Source organism: Euprymna scolopes, chromosome 18 (assembly GCF_053919585.1).
Source record: "Euprymna scolopes isolate OS-2025 chromosome 18, ASM5391958v1, whole genome shotgun sequence".
Taxonomy (NCBI): Eukaryota; Metazoa; Mollusca; class Cephalopoda; order Sepiida; family Sepiolidae; genus Euprymna; species Euprymna scolopes.
This window is the reverse complement of record NC_136499.1, coordinates 3,564,204-3,572,308: the sequence shown is the minus strand read 5'-3', so window position 1 is coordinate 3,572,308 and position 8,105 is coordinate 3,564,204.

The following is an 8,105-nucleotide window of genomic DNA, read 5'->3' as shown; positions in this document are numbered from 1 at the left end:
AACCGAGAAGGCTAACATTCTTACCAGTCGGTTTGCCTCAAACTCCACATTGGACCCAACAAATCACTCCCTCCCTGACTTTCCTTTGCTGACAGACGCTGCACTAGATGATCTGAAAATCATCTCTTCTCAGGTGCATGGTATGACGCAGACACCCTAAAAGTAAAACAGTAAAACAACAGAATAGAAATGACAAAAATTACCATCAACTGATGAATATATAGTTGTTGCTTATCAAGATTCCAGATATCCTAGTACTGTGAAAGTTACATCAAGGATTCATATTGAGTACGATTTATGGTTGCATCTCAGAAAATAGGGGTATATTTTGAGCCAGATAGAGAGGATTTACAAAATTGAAAATTGGCCTGGTCCTAAAATGCATAAGTTCTGGTCGACTACGGAAATTTCCATCTTTTACAGAAATCCAAAATCTATATGAAAATTTTTCTTCGATTTCTTTCTGAGATTAATTCATATCTACGCAATTTTTTTTTTCTTTGAGGGGAGTAGTAAATACCGGCCATGAATGCTCTTTAGGCATTCAATGGCTACACCCCAGATTAAGCTCTCCTTTGGTGAGGAGGCAGGAAAACGCTTGCTCTTAATAAAGCTATATTTAAATATCACTATAATACTTAGTTTTGTTCATGGATAGACACCCACTGTATGATACCATGCGCCAGTTTAAAAAAAAATTGAAATTTGTACATCTGAATTTATAATTCATGGCTTATGGTAAAGAGATACATCAAATTTGACTGCATAATCAGAAAGAGAACACAATTTTACATAAGAGTGCCAAGTCTCATGAGAATAACTTGAAAAATAAATAAATGGTGGCGAAATTACAGAATTTCTTGAAATGTTGAGGTCCGGAATTTAGCCCACTTTTTCAAAATAAAAATGTCTACGAAAAAGCCTAAATTTTGGCACTTAAAATTCTCATAACTTTTGAACTACTGATGGTGTTTGCATAATTCAACTAATAAAAATGCTTGATACATACAAATAAAAATGCTTGGTACATACAAATAAAGTTGCTTGATACATTCAAATAAAAATGCTTGATATATACAAATGAAGTTGCTTGATACATACAAATAAAAATGCTTGATACATACAAATGAAGTTGCTTGGTACATACAAATAAAAATGCTTGATATATACAAATGAAGTTGCTTGATACATACAAATAAAAATCCTTGATTCATACAAATAAAGTTGCTTGGTACATACAAATAAAATGCTTGATACATACAAATAAAAATGCTTAATACATACAAATAAAGTTGCTTGATACATACAAATAAAAATGCTTGATATATACAAATGAAGTTGCTTGATACATACAAATAAAAATCCTTGATTCATACAAATGAAGTTGCTTGGTACATACAAATAAAAATGCTTGACATATACAAATAAAATGCTTGATACATACAAATAAAAATGCTTAATACATACAAATAAAGTTGCTTGATACATACAAATAAAAATGCTTGATTCATACAAATGAAGTTGCTTGATACGTACAAATAAAAATGCTTGATATATACAAATGAAGTTGCTTGATACATACAAATAAAAATGCTTGATATATACAAATAAAGTTGCTTGGTACATACAAATAAAAATGCTTGATACATACAAATAAAAATGCTTGATATATACAAATGAATTTGCTTGATACATGCAAATAAAAATGCTTGATACATACAAATGAAAATGCTTGGTATATACAAATAAAAATGCTTGATACATACAAATGAAGTTGCTTGATACATCTAAATAAAAATGCTTAATACATACAAATGAAGTTGCTTGATACATGCAAATAAAAATGCTTGATTCATACAAATGAAGTTGCTTGGTACATACAAATAAAAATGCTTGATTTATACAAATGAAGTTGCTGGATACATACAAATAAAAATGCTTAATACATCCAAATGAAGTTGCTTGGTACATACAAATAAAAATGCTTGATTCATACAAATGAAGTTGCTTGGTACATACAAAAAAATGCTTGATTTATACAAATAAAGTTGCTTGATACATACAAATAAAAATGCTTAATATATACAAATGAAGTTGCTTGATACATCTAAATAAAAATGCTTGATACATACAAATGAAGTTGCTTGATACATCTAAATAAAAATGCTTGATACATACAAATGAAGTTGCTTGATACATACAAATAAAAATGCTTGGTACATACAAATGAAGTTGCTTGATACATAAATAAAAATGCTTGATACATACAAATGAAGTTGCTTGATACATCTAAATAAAAATGCTTGATACATACATATGAAGTTGCTTGATACATACAAATAAAAATGCTTGGTACATACAAATGAAGTTGCTTGATACATACAAATAAAAATGCTTGATACATACAAATGAAGTTGCTTGATACATCTAAATAAAAATGCTTGATACATACAAATGAAGTTGCTTGATACATACAAATAAAAATGCTTGGTACATACAAATGAAGTTGCTTGATACATACAAATAAAAATGCTTGATACATACAAATGAAGTTGCTTGATACATACAAATAAAAATGCTTGATACATACAAATAAAAATGCTTGATACATACAAATGAAGTTGCTTGATACATACAAATAAAAATGCTTGGTACATACAAATGAAGTTGCTTGATACATACAAATAAAAATGCTTGATACATACAAATGAAGTTGCTTGATACATACAAATAAAAATGCTTGATACATACAAATGAAGTTGCTTGATACATACAAATAAAAATGCTTGATACATACAAATGAAGTTGCTTGATACATAAATGTTCTAAACAGATTTCAAGTTTTCTTAAAAATGTAACAACAAACTTCTCTTCAAATTCGTATTTTTCTTTAAAAAGTCAACAGAGATAAGACCATTCCTGTAATGATCTTATCCCCTGTTGATTTTGTGGTGGGAGTTTAGTTGTGTGCAGTTTTAGGGTCCACACTCTCAGGCTTTGTCTTCTCTTTTTGAGAGGGAGTTAGTTTATTGCTATTAGCCTGAGGCACCTTTACTGGGGAATGCCGATGGGGCTTCCCAGGTACGTTTTGCAGGTCAGAGTACCCCTCCTCGACGGCGCTGACTTCTTGCAGTGGGAAAGAACTATACAATCCTTACTGACACAATGACCGATGAACTAATGACTAGATTTGTCTGTAAACTCCGATGAAAAATACTTCTTTTAATGTATTTCTTGAGAATCCATTTCTTAACGATATGCAGCAGAACCTCTTGTTTTCTCCTCAGGACAGTATTTTGACTGTCGTAAAGTGCGTCTTTAATAATGATAATACATTTACAATTAGCCACCATAATGATTTTGAGTCTTTGCTTAATTTATAAACTCGGCACTGATTTATTTCACTTCCTTCTTGGCTTTCATGTGATCCGAGTACACAATCTGAGTTGATAAAAGGGAGCGTCCATTAGTTTCTTTTCTCTTTTCTGGGCATGGAGGCCACACAGTAACCTGATTCATTAACGTCGTTTCTTTCAACTTCCAAACTTCTCTCTTGGTCGGTAACTTTTCCAGAGAGCCCATCGACTTTGGTATCCACAATATAAGAATCGACATGACTACTGCCACACACACGCGGACTTAATCCAACACACACACACACACACACACACACACACACACACACACACACACACACACACACACACACACACACACACACACGTCTGCATAGACACATAAACACAGCCTTATTTTAACATTTGTGTACATAAACATATTCTCATATATGAACTTTCATTCTTTACAAACTGCACATTCGTCTTCTTCTTCTAAATAAGAATTTTTTCTTCTTCTCTACTAACAGGAAATTTATTGTGAACTTTCTAACCTTTTGTTTTTGTCAATATTCATGAACTTATTCATTTACAAACATCTTTTTCATTCCGTTTTATTCACATGATTACGAAGACTGTGCAATAAAGTTGGTTTAAATGTTTTGTTGCTTTAATTTTAGTATCATTTTGTTCTAGGTAGGAATAGGGCATCCTACCGGGTACTAGACATTCACTTAATGTCTCATACAGTCCAACCGAGGCATCTTTTTAAGATTCTAACCGTCCCTTTAAGTATAATCGTTTGTATTTTTCTTGAACTTGGGTCATTGGGTATATTTACCAGGTAGTTTTTTTTTTTTTTTTCTTTTTCATGAGTCCGGTTGCTCCTATAATTATTGGAATGATGGAGATCTTCCTAAGATTCCAGTTTCTTTTTCATGTCGTACATAAAACCTTGATATTTTTGTTATCTTTTCCTTCTCAATTACGATTAACACAGCATCATTTGGGACACTAACTTCTACTAAGGTTGCTTCCTTCTGCTTCTTGCCGCATATCACTATGTCAGGTTTAATCGCCTCAGTTTGTTGGTACATAGCTGTACGAATTGCATAGTCATAATGGATGGTGTATGACTTGTTTCTAATTGTTCTTTCTTGTATATGTTCAAAGGATTTGTAGGAGGCAATCACTTCGACAGAAACTAGGTCATTTCGATGGACTGCTGGATTGATTGTCGAGATTGAAACTTCAACTGGCAATTGCAATTGCAAGTTCAACCTGACACCAAATGAATTGCGCATATTACTATTATTTTCTTCCCACTCTACAAAGATGTGACACAAGCTTGGAAGGTGAGTCAAACTAGTGCTCCTAAAAGAGGAGTACTCCGACCTTTGTAAAATTGCTTGGTTTGGGGCGCCTCAGTTAGTAAGCAATAAACTTACTCCACCTGAAAATGGAGGCAATGCTTGGGATGGTTGATCTTGTACGAGTACCTGATACCAATGCCTCAGTCTGCCAGACAAAAGGCCACCAAGATGATCTAGTTTTTGACAAAATGATTGTCAAAATCGGAAACTCAACTGCATGTGTCAGTAATCAGACAGAGTGGCCAAATAAATGACGCACATTGCTACCCAATAATATATTAGGCCTAACTATAGCTATAGTCCCTGGTTAAGTCCATTATTCCAGAAATAGGTATATCAACTTATTCCATAACCTTACAAAAGTATAATACAGAATTACACTTCATGATTCTAAGGCCATGGTAAATGTAGCTACATATATATATATACATATATATAACTACTTCATTTACTCACATAAAATTAATATACAAAAGTATAAATTTATGCGTAAACTTTAAGTATTTACTTCAAAAGTGCTCAATACGTAGGTAGAGCTAGTTAGTAAGTTATAAAATATATATGGCGATTAAGCTACACTGAATATTCCGCGTTTCATCCACTATTTTTTTTTTTTACACAGTGATCACCACTTATCAAGGCCCGGAAGCCACTCAGGGATAAGGGTTATTGCAAGTACATTACGTTAGTGTGGAGATTTGATGAAGTGTTTACTTAAGGGGGCGGTTCATTAGGAATTTGTTAACGTTGGACTTGAAGACATCCAAGTTGTAGTCAGGTGGGAAGCAGGCAGACGGAAGAGAGTTCCACAGGCGGGCAGTTCTAAGAAAGAAGCTTTGTTCATGGAATCCACGTTTTGATTTAGGCACAGATAAAGAGTGGGGGAAACTTTTGACAGTGGATTCAGCTAGACGGGTGTTTTTCATGAAAGATTGGCAAGGGGGGACCAGAGATTGGAGTTCAGACGAGCACCTGCCATGAAAATAACGATAAAACAAGGATAGGCTCGCAACGTCTCTTCTGTGGGAGAGAGGTTGCAGGGTAGAGAAAAGGGCATCCCTCACTAAGCCACAAAGTCTATTTTGTACTCTGTCAAGGCAGGATAGGCTGTTTTTAGCAGCTCCTGCCCAGATGTGGCAGCAGTACTCCATCCTTGGATGTACTTGGCTTTTATATAGATAGAGAATTGCATCAGTAGTGAGATATCTTCTGGAGCGGTAGAAGGATCCCACCATCTTTCCAGCGACCTTGGCAACAGACTTGATGTACGTGTTCCATTTCAGATCAGGAGTAAAGGTCAAACCCAGAAGCTTGTCAAAACACGGGGCCTCACCCAGACGAGAGCCATCCATCCCAATTGATGCCAGATGGGTATCAGTGCGTTGATGATGTAAGGATAGGAGTTTGGTTTTAGATGCATTAAAGGTAACCAGCCACATCTTCCCCCACTGAACCACGTGCTCGAGATCAGAGGAGAGAGAATCAGAGAGAACTTTGTCATTTACAGACTTTGATGTGTTGCCGTAGATGTCAACGAATGATTTAAGTATGTGTTTAGGGAGGTCATTGATGTAGATCAGGAAGAGAGTTGGGCCCAGGATTGACCCCTGAGGGACTCCAGCATTTATATTGCAGGCCTCCGATTTTTGTCCATCTACCACTACTCTTATGAGCCTATCGGAGAGAAATGATTTAATGATTGAGAAAACATTTCCAGTTATACCATAGCTGGAAATCTTGTGAAGTAGACCCTTATGCCATACCTTGTCGAAGGCCTTTGATATGCCAAGAGCAATTGCCCTAGAAAGGAAGCCTTTGTCAAGAGATTCACTAATCCTGTGTGATATAACCGTCAGCACATCTGCAGTAGATCTTGCAGAGCGGAAACCATATTGTGTGTAACTAAGAAGGTTGTTCCTGCTGAGGTGGTTGACTATTTCTCTATTTAATATGGATTCCAGCAACTTACTCAGAACACACAGGAGACTTATTGGTCTGTACTGAGAGGGAGATGACTTATCACCTGAATTCTTAAATACAGGGCAAACTGATGAGGTTTTCCAAGGAGTCGGAAAGCACTTCTCCTTAAGGCAGCGCTTAAATAGTTTCGTAAGTATGGGAGCGAGTTGTGGTTGAAGCTTTTTTAACACTATAATTGGGATGCCATTAGGGCCAGTTGCTTTACTGGAATCTAGGTTCTTGATTAGCTTGGCGATCTCATGCACGGATATTTGTATGTTACCTAGCTTGTTCTGTGTTATAGGATGAAATATGGGGAGTTGATGGCCTTCGTCGCATAGGGTAGAATTAGCTGCAAAGTTTTTTGCAAATAGTTTGGTCAAGTACTCTTCAGGCTTATGCGCATAATATTCAATGTAGCTTAATCGTCATATATATTTTATAACTTACTACATATATATATATATATATATATATATATATATATATATATATATATATACTAGCTGGATACCCAGCGTAGCCTGGTCATACAATACGCTTAAACATGATATTGTAATTTATACAGATTGCGTATGCATTATTATAGTATCAATCTTCTATTGAATATAATATATTACAAGGAATAATTTGCCCAGTGGACTGCAAAAAAAATATAAAAATAATAATGATAATGTCGTTCATCAAATTTTGTCTGTGTTTGTTTACAATATCACGTCAGCTGATATTTGGGCTTGAAGATCTTAAAAATAGTCTTTCTTCTTCTATAGAAAAAAAAAGAAGAATTTTTACAGGGGAATATTTTACGTTGCACCGTAATGTTAGCTGGTGTAACTTGAAATATTCGCCTGTAAAAATTCTTTCTATAAGAGAAGAAAGACTATTTTTAAGATCGGATTTTTTCGATTTTTGATACTTAACGGATGAATTTCTGTACAAAACGTATCTAAAAGAACACTGGCAGAAATATAAATTAACTTTGTGTGAAATTTGTAAAAGATAGGCTCAGCCATTTACGAGCCTATGAGGAAGGAACTTACACATACACACAAAGTGACTTTTATAGAAGAGTATACATATATATATATATATATATATATATACTCGGGTTTTTTTTATATTCAAAAGTAATGGACTAATGAATTCAACGAGGTTGTTAGATAGTGCTCAATAAAAAAGAGCTGATAATACTTGTTTATTGTTATATAAACATGCTCACATCCCGCTGCTACAAATAGCCACTTGTTTCAATCAAACAACAGATATCATCAGGCAGCGACTTGACTATTCAAAAGTTCAATGAATAATCTTATTATTTATTATGATTATTCATTGAACTTTTGAATAGTCAAGTCGCTGCCTGATGATATCTGTTGTTTGATTGAAACAAGTGGCTATTTGTAGCAGCGGGATGTGAGCATGTTTATATAACAATAAA